Consider the following 12292-nt stretch of genomic DNA (forward strand, 5'->3'; position numbering starts at 1 on the left):
TTCATTTATACTCCACTACATTCTAAAAAGGGATTAAAGGCAATTTATGAGCCTATCTATTCAACAGGATTTTGTTTCCAGTTAACTGTCTTTAGCTGAGTTCTCCTAGAACCAGACACTGAGACAAGGATTTGAGTGCAAGTAGTTTACTTGGGACATGATCCTAACAAGCACCTTACCTTGCAAGAAATGTTAAAAGAAGTACTTCAGAGAAAAGGAAAATGATCAGGATGTTGGTCAGGAACTTGGATTTACATTAAAAAAAGGAAGAGCTTTAGAGAAGAAATAAGTAAAGGTAAAATAAAAAATTTAATTTTTCTTACTCAGTTGATCTAACAATAACAATTTGTTTAAAATAATAAGAATAATGTATATGATAATCATAGCTTATATATAAGTGAAATAAATGACAGCAATGATACAAAGGACAGAAGCAGGGATTTTTATAAGGTACTTGCACTACTGGTGAAGTGGTATAGTGTTATTTTAAAGTAAACTTTAATTAATTGTAAATGTATATTGCAAACTCTAGGGCTACTACTAAAAAGGCTTTTTAAAAAAGTATAACTGATTACTTTCAGCCAAGATGGAGGTGTAGACAGACACGCTGTGTCTCCCTCCATAACTAAGAAGGAACACAACTACCTCAAAAGTAGAAACAACCAGAAGTTCCAGAAAGTCAAACTGCATGAAATTCCAGCAAACAAAGATATAAAGAAGAAATATTCATCCAGACATGTAGGAGGGGTGGAGACGGGCAGAGAGGATGCGGTGTGGTAGTGCAACAGTGGTGGCAGTGGCAGGCTGGCGGAAAAGTAGTCACACGTTTTAAAAAGTCAGGAGGGACACCTGGGGAGTGTTACCAGCTCCTCACCAGACATCACGGCTCATGGTCCCAGCACCGGGGAAAATCAAGCCTCATTGCTTCTGACTATGCAGACCAGTGGGGGTTGGGGTGGAGGCAGAAACTGCCAGTCTCAGCAGAGTCCGCTTGTTTAAAGGGCCCCCACGGTCATAGAACATCTGCAGACCCATCCACTCTGGGAACGACAGCCAGGGCAGCAACTAGAGGGGCTCCAGTCCAGTGCAGAAGTGGGAGAAGTGCCTGGAAAAGGGGCAAGTGCTGGGCAGGTGGCATTGTTCCCTCTCGGAACCCTCCCCCACAGACAGCGCCACAATGTGGTGAAACAGGTCGCCCTGTACTGATGAATCCCTAAGGCTCCACCCCAAACAACATAACAGGAGCAACAGCTCTACCTGGGACACGGAGGCAAACAAACACAGGAGCCTGTCAGAATGAAGAGACAGAGAAGTATGGTCCAAAGGGGGGAATGAATCAAGGTTCCAGTGGGAGAACTAAGTGACAAGAAGATAGCCAACCTAACGGATGAGGAGATAGACAACCTAACAGACACAGAATTCAAAACACTGGTGTTAAAAATGCTCACAAACATATGAAGTTATAAAGAAGCGTTGCTCGTCCAGACAGGTAGGAGGGGCAAAGCCCAGTTGCAGCGACAGTGGTGGGACAGCAGTAAGCACAGACACCTGTATTTAAGGAGGGGTGTTAAGTGCCTGGGGAGCATACCCAGGTACATACCAAACCCATCCGCTCATGACTCCAATGCGGGGGAAGGCAGACCCCCATTGCCACAGACTGTGAGGGCCAGAAGGTGTGGGGATGGAGGAGAAGGCTCCCAGTCTCTCAGCAGAGAGTAAACAGCAGGAATCCATCTTGGACCCCCGCCCCCAAGCAAAACACCACAATGTGGTGAGAAGAGTCACCCAGTAGCGGCGAGTGCACAGGGCTCCACCCCCTGTAGCTTAGGAAGTGTGACAGCCCTGCCCAGGAAGCAAAGATAAACATAAAACTGTCAGGATGACACAGATCATGATAGAGATCCTGGTGACACAGCTGACCAGACAGCAAATATCTAATCTAATGAAGCAGCAGATAGGAAATCTTTCTGAGGCACAGTTCAGAGCTTTGGTTATAAGAATGCTTACAGACCTAACAGCAGATCTTAAACAAGACAGGGAAGGAATGAAGGCTAGTCCTGCTGAAATGAATGAAAACACATACAAAAATAGTGGTGAGGGTAAGAAAACCAGGGATCAAATCAACAAATCGGAACATAGGAAAGGAACAGTCAACCAGTGCAGAAAGAGGAAATGAAAAGTGAGGAACATGAGGAGAGGCTCAGAAACCTATGGGACAGCTATAAGCGGGCCAACATCTGAATCATAGGGTGGCCAGAAGATGAAGAAGAGGAACTAGAATTTGAAAAATTATGTTAAAAAATAATGAAGCAGAACTTCCCTAACTTGGGGAAGGAAACAGACTTACAGGTCCAGGAAGCACAGAGAGGTTCAAGAAAACTGGACCCAGAGAGAATCATACCAAGACACATTATAATCAAAATGTCAAAAATTAACGATAAAGAGAGAATCTTAAAAGTAGCAAGGGAGAAGAGAATTACATACAAAGGGGTCCCAATAAGACTATCAGCTGATTTCTCAAAAGAAACTCTGCAGGCAAGAAGGGACTGGCAAGAAATATTCAAAGTAATGAAAAACAAAAACCTACAGCCACGATTACTCTATGCAGTGAAGCTTCACTCAGAATAAAAGGGCAGAGAAAGTGCTTCCAGGACAAAGTAAGACTGAAGGAATTCATCAGATCCAAACCACTGTTGTATGAAATGTTAAAGGGACTTGTTTAGGAGAAAGAGGATCAAAACTACGAACATTAAAATGAAAACTGTATCACAACAACCAACAACAGAAGCTAGGGAACTGAAACAAAGGCAAACTAAGTAGGCAACGAGAGTGGGAAAAGAATTATAGGTATGGGGAACATTTTGGGGTGAGGGGGAAGGGGAGAAAGGGAGGGAGATGGTACAGGAATTAAGAAGCATAGTAGGAGGGAGTGGAATAGACAGGAAGATGTTGAGAAGAACTATATGCACAACCAATGGACATGGACTAAGGAGGAGGGACAACTGGAGGGAGGAAGGTCACTGGGTGGAGGGGAACAAAGGGAAAAGAAATTGGGACAACTGTGACAGCATAATCAATAAAGCATATAAAAATTCTAAAAAATAAAAAATTAAAGAGAGATAATACAAGTTACTAATACTATCAGAAGATATCATTACACATTTCACAGACATTAAAATAATAATAAGGGAGGCCCTGTCATGGTCCCAGCAGCTCAGGTGGTGGGAGAAGCAATAGCTGCCAGGCAACCCCACTAAGAGAAGTCTCTCAGTGTCATGGTCAGCAAGCACCCAGCATGCGCCCACCCTGCTGCCATGATGCCTGAGAAGAAAGTCAGCTCCGCCAAGGAGGCAGTAAAGGAGGAGCCCAAGAGGATATCAGAGAGGTTGTCAACTAAACCTGCTCCTGCAAAAGTGGAAACTAAGCCAAAAAAGGTGGCAGGAAAGGATAAATCTGCAGACAAAAAAAGTGCAAACAAGAGAGAAAAGGGGAACAAAGGGAAAACAGGCCAAAGTGACTAACCAGGAAACTTTAAATCTCTACCCACAGAAAATGGAGAAACTAAAAATGAGGGGAGTCCAGCATCTGATGAAGCAGGAAAGATTAACATCATATCATGTGTTATCAGTGGTCCTGTCTCCCTTCTTGTACAATCCGGAGGAATATTTTTCCTTATTGTACAATCCAGTGGAATATTTTTATCAACCATTTTGTAAATGCATGTTTTTTAGTAGCCCTGGAAACATTTTCAAGAAGGATGGAATTCTACCGTACCTCATTTTTAGATGTAAATGTCTTTTTTTAAGAGGTGAAATCATTTGCTGGTTGATTATTTTTTGGTAGAACAAGAAAATAGTGGGATATTGAATATGGGAGGCTTTGATTGTCTTGGGTGTCAGCTTAACATTCCATAGATGAGGGAGGTTTTTGTATCCTATAATAAAAAGCATACTAAATGGCAATTAGGGATCAGTCATGCATTTAATACATCTTGAACGTTTTAAATTACTTCAATCCCCATGTTTTAGGTAGAAATGTTTCCTAAAGAAAATCAATCCTTGATCTTGGCTCTCCTGTCAGAATTTTATGCATTCTGGACCATCTTTGGTGCTATAGTCCAGTTTCCATAATTTTTAAAATGTGCCGTGAAAGATTGAAAATTTGATTATGTAGTGTATGTGATATTAAATTGTGAATCAGTGGGACTTTGATGTAACAACATAACAACATTTGAAGACATTGGTACTAGATACACCATTAAGAAAAATTAGCCTGCAAATGTTAAGCTAGAAAGTTACTGGAATAACTGTTTAGAAAAGAATCACAACTACATAACTTTTTAGGTTTTTGTTATGTAAGAATTGTGTACATATAGAAATGTCTGCATACTTATCCTCAAAATAACCAATGAAATCTCAATTATGAAAGAAAAATAGAATAATAAAGGAATACTATGAATAATTGATGCCCACAAATCTGGTAACCTAGATGAAATGGACCAATTTCTTGAAAGACACAATTTGCCAAAACTCACACAAAAATAGACAATCTGATAGGTCTGAATCTATTTTAAAAATTAAATCAGTAATTAATAACCTTAACAAAACTGAAAGCATCAGGCTTACATGGGTTCACTGATTCTTCCAAACATTTAAGGAAGGGATAATACCAATTCTCTACCATCTCTTTTAGAAAATAGAAGGAGAAGAAATACAGTACTTCCTAAATCATTCTATGAAGCATAATTACCCTAATATCAAAACCAGACAAAGATTTAAAAAGAAAACTATAACCAATATCTCTCATGAACATACATGCAAAAATCCTCAACAAAATATTAGCAAATCTAATTCAACAATGTGTGAAAAAAAATTACATATCACAACCAAGTGGGACTTATCGTAGGTATGCACCACTTGCTCAACATTAAAAAAAAAAAAAGCCCATATCAACAGGCTACTATCTTTCCTTCTAGCCCATAGGTAACCATTCCTCCTTTCCTCTGAGAGGAAAAACGCTGTTTAATTAGGGAAGAAATAGCCAACTCAGCCAGAAAGGGAGCCATCCAACAATAGAATGACCAACTAACTCATTGGGCATGACAGAGCACATTCTCAGCCAGCCCAGGAAACCCTGGGGTCCCCTGGGACTGGCATCCCTGAGAGACTGCTCTTTAATTGGCTCCCCATATTGCTGCCAAGAGCTCACCCTGCACTCAGGGCAGAGACAACTACTTCACGGATACTGACACACCAGCTGACTAATGAGGCATGGTCACCGCACGTGATGCTGCCATGGCTAAGGAATCCCATGTGAGCGGCTAACCCAGGAAGGGAGAGGCAGACTTGGGCTTGGCAGCTACTCGGCCCTTCTGGCAGAGCTAAAACAGGATGATGACCCAGTAACTCTGAGGGCTGACATCTTCTTTGTGGGACAGCTATTAAGCAGGCAGTATCCCCATGTGAAAAATTTGTGCCCTCCCATCAATTGTGGATCAATAACACTCTCCCAGCCCAGAGGTCAATGCCTCAGCCTCTCATTTATGTGGAAACTAGTCTTTGGAAGCTTTCACCCCTAAATTCACTTTCATACATTGTGCAAAAGAAACATTATCTGCCTGTATTTGATTAAATCTAACTGAATTAATTATCATTCATTTCAACAGAGAAAAACGCAGGCAGCAAAATAAATTTCAGAGTTAAGCCACGGGAATGAGTTGCTTTTTCTTGGGTTTTCTATGTGGGTTGCCATGGTATTTCCTCTCAACATGTTTCATATTTAAATATATAAAAACACCACAGGAACTATTTGAACAATGTCTGGAGGGAACCTCCCACAAATAATACACATGCATCTCATTATTTTATAGCTTGTTATTAAATTGGCTTCAAGCAGAACTTGTTTATTTAGTGTTTTGCTAAGTCACATAATCATTATTCCTGTGACTTTCCATCTAGGGGACCTGGAGCATGGTCAGGTGTCTCAGGTCACACCAGAGCTAGTGTAAGTGGAGAAATAATGAAGTTTTGGTGGAAGTAGAGACAGTAATCTCCTGTCCCAGGTTCATCTCCCTCATGAATGGAGTCAAGGATTTGGGGATCTGAAAGCTCTCTCACCTCAAGCTAGCCCCCTGCACTCTAACCTAATCATTCCTTACATCCAAAATGGCAAGAATCTACCTTGTCAGCTGCATCCCACACCATGATTTTTGTCATAACTTGAACTGTTGAGTTAACATTTTTCCTTAAATGGACTCATTTTATTTTATTTTTTTAATGAGGAGTAGCAAGGTTATATTAAAAGCATCCTGCCCTGGCTGGTGTGGCTCAGTGGACTGAGCGCCAGCCTGGGAACCAAAGGGTCACCAGTTCGATTCCCAGACAGGGCCCATGACTGGGTTGCAGGTCAGGTCCCCAGTTGGGGGCGTGCAAGAGGTAACCACACATGGCTGTTTCTCTCCCTCTCTTTCTCCCTCCTTTCCCCTCTCTCTAAAAATGAATAAATAAAATCTAAAAACAAAAACAAGCATCCTAGTACCAAAAGGAATCCCCTTTATTCTTGACCTAATCAGAAGGGCTGCAAGAGAACTGAAAAGTAAATAACATTCTCATGATGACCACCTAAAAATCACCTACTAGTGTGACCCCACACTTGGAGGTAAAGGACCTAGGAAAAGCCCAAGCACCCTCCCCCACACCTCTACACACACACACACACTTTTGATTCACTTATCACCAAGGAGGAGCTCTGAATCATCCTCAAGTGCCCCAAACTGGGCCACCACAGTCAGTACAGATTGGAACATTGGATGGTTAAATGAAAGGGGTTAAGTCCGGATGTGAAGTGGCCGTTTTCCAGATCACTTGTGCTCCCTTCCTTCTCTCCCACCCCACTGGGTGGTCAGATAGGCCAAAGGCTGCCTCCCACTTATCAGGGTCTCTAATCCCCCACACTCATCTTTGGCCCTTATAAATAAACAAAACCAGGGAAAACCTACAGGAGGCATGGAGAGGGGAGCTGAGGCCAGCCAGTTCTAGGCCTTACAAAAAATAATTCTCTTCTCCTTAGGAGTCTTCTTAGATCTTCCCTTCCCCAGAGCCTTAGGGTCCTGGACTGGAAGGAAGGGGCCAAGGAAGCCTCACCGTGCCTTTACTCATTGAAGCTTTGAGCTGTGTGGCAAAGGGCCCTCCTCACTCAGAAATGGTTCTGCTCAACCAGAGGATCTGGATGTCATTGTTTTCCTCTGACACAGTCAACCCTGAACAAGTCAACCCTGAAAACAAGTGGCAATAATTAATGGCCCTAACTCCTGTTTTCATTATCCTGCCCACCTGATTAAGTTTCATTAAGCCGGAAAAAATAGCAAAATTTGGATAATGCCAACCAGCATAATTGGTCCCTGAGTAATTTGTTAATTGCGCAATCCAATTATGAATAAACAAAAATAATGAAAAGTGTATTACTTTCCATAAAACACATAATGAACTTAAAATAGCACTTACATATTTTATATTAAAATTCTCTTTTGAAGTCCCATAATGACTTTGTATTATATTAAAAATTATTACCATTTGTTGGCACTTACTATGTGCTAAAATTTTAATAGAATCCTTAAGAGGTAAATAGACTCACCCTTATTTTATAAATTAGGTAACAGGCTATGGAGGTTAAATGTGTGCCCAAGAGAACATAACTTACAAATTGCAAAGCCAGGATCTTTAAGCCAATGCTTTAAACACTTCAATAACATCACCCTAAATCCTAAATGTTTTAAGTCACACAGCTAGTTAAGGTTAGATCTAAGATTCAAACTACTGCCGGTTTAATTCCAAAGCCTGCTCTTTTCTTCTACTGCACAAACCACACTTAATTTTAGCAGAGTTCTAGCTAATCAGTCATTCACTGTCACTTTGTTTCCAAAAGGAATGCAGCCATTTGTTTAGCATTTAGAGGATTCACTCTGTGGTACAGATAGCAGGCGTCTCTCAGGGGGCATGTAATTCATTGAGATAGAAATTGAAAGGGATTTTGCTGAGAAATTATGTCTGGTTTAGACATGTGGAAGCTGATGTCCATGCAGGACATCCAGACAGAGGTGTCTCAGGGATACTTGTCAATATTGGTCTGTAGCTCAAGACAGCAGTCTGGGGTAAGTATAATGATTTGAGAATTTTCATCACCAAAAAGTTGTTTGCAGACCATGGAAGTGGATAAAACTGCCCAGGGTCAATGAAAAGGATGAGGAGACAAGAGGGCTAAGAACAAAGCTCTGAGCCAAGAAAGAAGGAGGAACCAGTGAAGGAGACCTGGGAAGGGGCATGTAGGAAGGTGGGTGGAGGGAAGAGAGGAGATAAAAGAGATGGTCACTGGAGCCCTATGCCTCAGCCAGATCAAGTGAAGTGAGGATTAAGTAATGCTGCAGGGGGATGATAACTTCTAATGGGTTGAGGGGTTCAGAAAGTTGGAAATGGTGGAAACAATCCATGGAGATGACTAAGAAATCCAGTGTTGAATTAATAATGGCTAATATATACAGAGTGCTTTCTAGAACCCAGGAACCATTTCCTCATAGCCGCTGCTCGAGGAAAGTATTGTTATGATTTCCATTTGACGGATAAGGGAAACGAGGCACAAGGAGGTGAAGGAACTTACCCAAGATCTCAAATCTGGTAGGGAGCCACATCAGGATGTGAACCCAGGCGATGAGGCTTCACAGCCTAACTATCTAACCCTCAGGTTAAATTTCCTCTCGTTGTGGAAGAAGGAAAACAGAACTAAAATAAAGAGGGGTGCCAAGCGAGGTTTTCTATACATGTTTGATTTTTGATTGGGAAGTTTTCAGTATGTTATTAGACTGAGAGAAAGGGATCAGTATGATAAAATATAAAAATCTTCAAAAGAAAAGGAAATCAACAGAACAAGTTCTCATAGGAAGAAGGTGGGATCAGAAGCAATTCCTTATCTATTATTCTAATTCCTCAAGCCCTCCGTGAATGCCTGCATGTGAGATTCTACTTGTAAACAGACAGGGTCCTGACCCCAGGAGGCTTCCAGCCTCGCGGTGGAGAAACGGGGGAAAAACAGAAAGCAAACAACATAAACTCTGTTATGTGTGATAAAGGAAGCAAATGCGGTGCTGGAATAGACGACAACCCCCCACAGATGGTGACCTTTAGGCTGAAACCTGAGGTCTGGGAAAGGCAGCACAGTGAAGATTGGAGGGAAGGGGTAGAGTGGAGAGCGAGGTGGGGAATGGAATTCAGTGCCTCACGAGAGGTAAGATATCACGGGTGTGGCTTTTTAAAACTGCTGTTGACTAGGAAATCAGAATGTCTAGTGGAGGTGACTGGGCATGATTACTTTTTAAGTTCTGTGAGGCAGCATTCCTTGAAGACCACAGTAGTTTGCCTTTTAATCCATCAGAAAAACTGAATGGTGGGGGAGGACTCAGCTTTGTGGCGGGGGAAAAAGGCAGCTCATTTAAAAGAAAAGAAAGAAGGAAAGAGAAATACTTTCAGAGACAAGTTTAAAAATGAAAGGGGGAGTTCCCCTCTAAGGACCTCTATTGCCTCTAAAAAAGAAAAGAGGGCATACTGAGGGATACAACGGAGAGAGGAGAGGTCAGAAAAAGCCAAAAACAGGGAAGTGGAACAGGAAGACATCAGAGACCATAAAAGACCTAGAGGGTAGCTCTGGGAGCCTAAGAAGATGCCAGAAATTAGCTTTCAGTGGAGCCATCCTCACTGGGCAAAGTTGTACAAGTGTCTCCGCTGTGCAGAGGAGAGTGGAAATTGTCAGGCCGAGGAAGAGGTGTGACCTGTAGAGCCAGCGCAGAGGAAAATAGGGGAAGCTGAGTGTTCTCAGTAGGACTGTTAGAGAGACTGACTGTGGATTCCAGGCTTCATCAGAAAGCAAGCCACACAAGCCAGTTAGACTGAAGCACTTAGGATCCTGGAGCGCTGAAGCGCTGAAGAACAAACAGAGTTGGGAGAGGGAAGGCAGAAGGATGCCAGCATGGGGATGTCAGATGGAATTTCTTAGAAAGAACTGTTTCAGGCAATGACATGGTCCGAGCTGCGAGACCACAGGAGCCCCATTGGAAGCATCCAGTTCACACATCACCCTCTTCAGGGAGCCTTGCAGATAGACAGGCTTTTGTTTACGGGCATTATTTAGATTCCAAATTTAAAGTGCTCTGCAACCACCAAGTGTTACAGTATAATCTTGAAGGGATGCTGGGAGAAGGTTTCAGTCATATTCCATGCCTGATGGTGGCCTCGCACTTTCCCTGAAGCACTTAAACCCGGGATACAAACCATCACTGACCTATATTAGCCCAGTGGGCAAGAAAGTTCTGTTTAAGAACAACTGCCATCATTATGTCACCAAGAAACTAAAATCCCTGTCTCAATCCAAAATGTCACTCTGTTTCTGACACGCGGTTCTTACAACCCAATTATTTCTCAGTCTTAGATGAAATGCCTGTCAAGATCTCAGTTGCCGTATTGAAAGATAATTGCCCATGGATTGTTGGTTATTTTGGTGGGTTTTTTTTTGTTTTTTGTTTTTTGTTTTTTTAAGTCAACAAAAGTTTGGCTATGAGATTCACTGAAAACCCAGGGACTGCTTTGGAGAAGGGAGCGTGAGAAGTAGGAACTAAAGCCCCAGTCAGAGAGAAGAGGTAAGATCACTGGCTCAGTACTCGGATCTGCTATCAAACTCCATCTTTACCTGCCATCTGATTGAATGAATCCCACTCTCAGTATCCTCTTCTGAACTGTGGCCTAATAATATCTACTTTGCCAGCTTTGTTACAAAGATTAAACGAGATCAATTATGTATGTAAAGCACTAAACATGGGGTTTGGCACATAGTACCATACAGTTCATTTAACTGATTTTTATTATTATTCTCAAATTGCATACTTAGGACAATGAACGACTTCCAAGCCTCTCTAGGAAGCTATTCTAAACAATGTATGCAGTGAACATGTGGGGACAGTATAAGCGGGAGAGGAGATCCCTAATTTGTAGTGGTTACCAATTTCCATGGTGTAAATACCTCCACCATGACTGTCTTCAAGCTACAAACATGACTCACTGAAAGTACATTTGGCTCTCAGCAGCCAACATGGGCTGGCTCATGTACACCACTGAATATTTATCTGTGAATTCCCCCAAGAGTTCTTGGAAATTCACGTATTCACATGTGCATGCACACATACCAAGCACCTATTCTATTCTGTTCTATTCTATTCTATTCTATTCTGAGTCAAGCATGCACTGCGAAAGAGATTAAAAAATTGAACAGGGGTGGGCGTTTGGGGCAGTTGGTGAAAATGGTGAAGAGATTGAGAAGTACCGAGTGGTAGTTACAGAATAGCCCTGGGGATGTAAAGTACAGCCTAGGGAATATAGTCAATAATACTGCAATAACTATGCATGGTACCAAAAGGGTACTGGAAATATTGGGGGAACACTGTATAAAACATATCATTGTCTAACCACTGTGCTATGTACCTGAAACTAATACAAAATAACATTGAATGTAACAATAAAATGAAATTAAAATTTAAAAAATTAAACAAAGAAGCAAGCTCCTTCTCGGGAGCTTATAATTAGGGCAAGGATGGCCAATTAAACAGCCATTACAACACCATGAGGTAGGAGCCATGCAGAGAGAGCATGTGACAAGAAAGGTCAAGGAGAGGCACCTTTTATAAAGATTGTTCTGATGCAAAAATTATGTAATTAAAATATATAAGTGAGGAAAATAAAGGTCAGCTTAGCAACAGTGTGAATAAATAAGTGGTGGGAAGAGATGAACAAGGCCAGTAGCAGGAAACCCCTCTTGGATTCATGTTTTCACCAATAAAGAACTGGTAGTTTTTGAAATTAGCAAGGATGTGCTTGATTTGTTCTGCAGCCCTTGTCATAAAAGGCTTTACTCCTTCTGGTCTCTGTTCTTCAAGTTTCCCTTTGATTGATTTCATGTAATCTTTGATGTATTATGTAATTTGGGCAAGAGATGATGGTGATCTGCCATCAGGATGAAGAAGCGTGAACAGATCTGAGAGATGGTTAGAAGATAGAGCTGCAGGGCGTGATGACTGATAGGAGTGAGGTGCAGGAGAGAAGGGGGAGTCAAGAATAATTTTCAGGTGTCTGACTTGGGCCACCAGGTAGAGAGGGGTGCCATTCTCTGCAATAATGAAAACCAGAGGAAGAAGAGGAATGCTGAAAAAGGAAGAGTATAGGATTCAGATTTGGACCTGTTGAGGCGGAGGTACCTG

General features: G+C 41.8%; 1 pseudogene; it reads left to right on the top strand.

The window, feature by feature from the left end:
• Positions 1–3314: 3314 nt before the first annotated feature.
• On the top strand, positions 3315–3716 carry LOC150013288 (non-histone chromosomal protein HMG-14 pseudogene; annotated as a pseudogene).
• Positions 3717–12292: the final 8576 nt, after the last annotated feature.

Source organism: Furipterus horrens, unplaced genomic scaffold, assembly GCF_987537825.1.
Source record: "Furipterus horrens unplaced genomic scaffold, mFurHor1.1.pri manual_scaffold_4, whole genome shotgun sequence".
Classification (NCBI taxonomy): Eukaryota; Metazoa; Chordata; class Mammalia; order Chiroptera; family Furipteridae; genus Furipterus; species Furipterus horrens.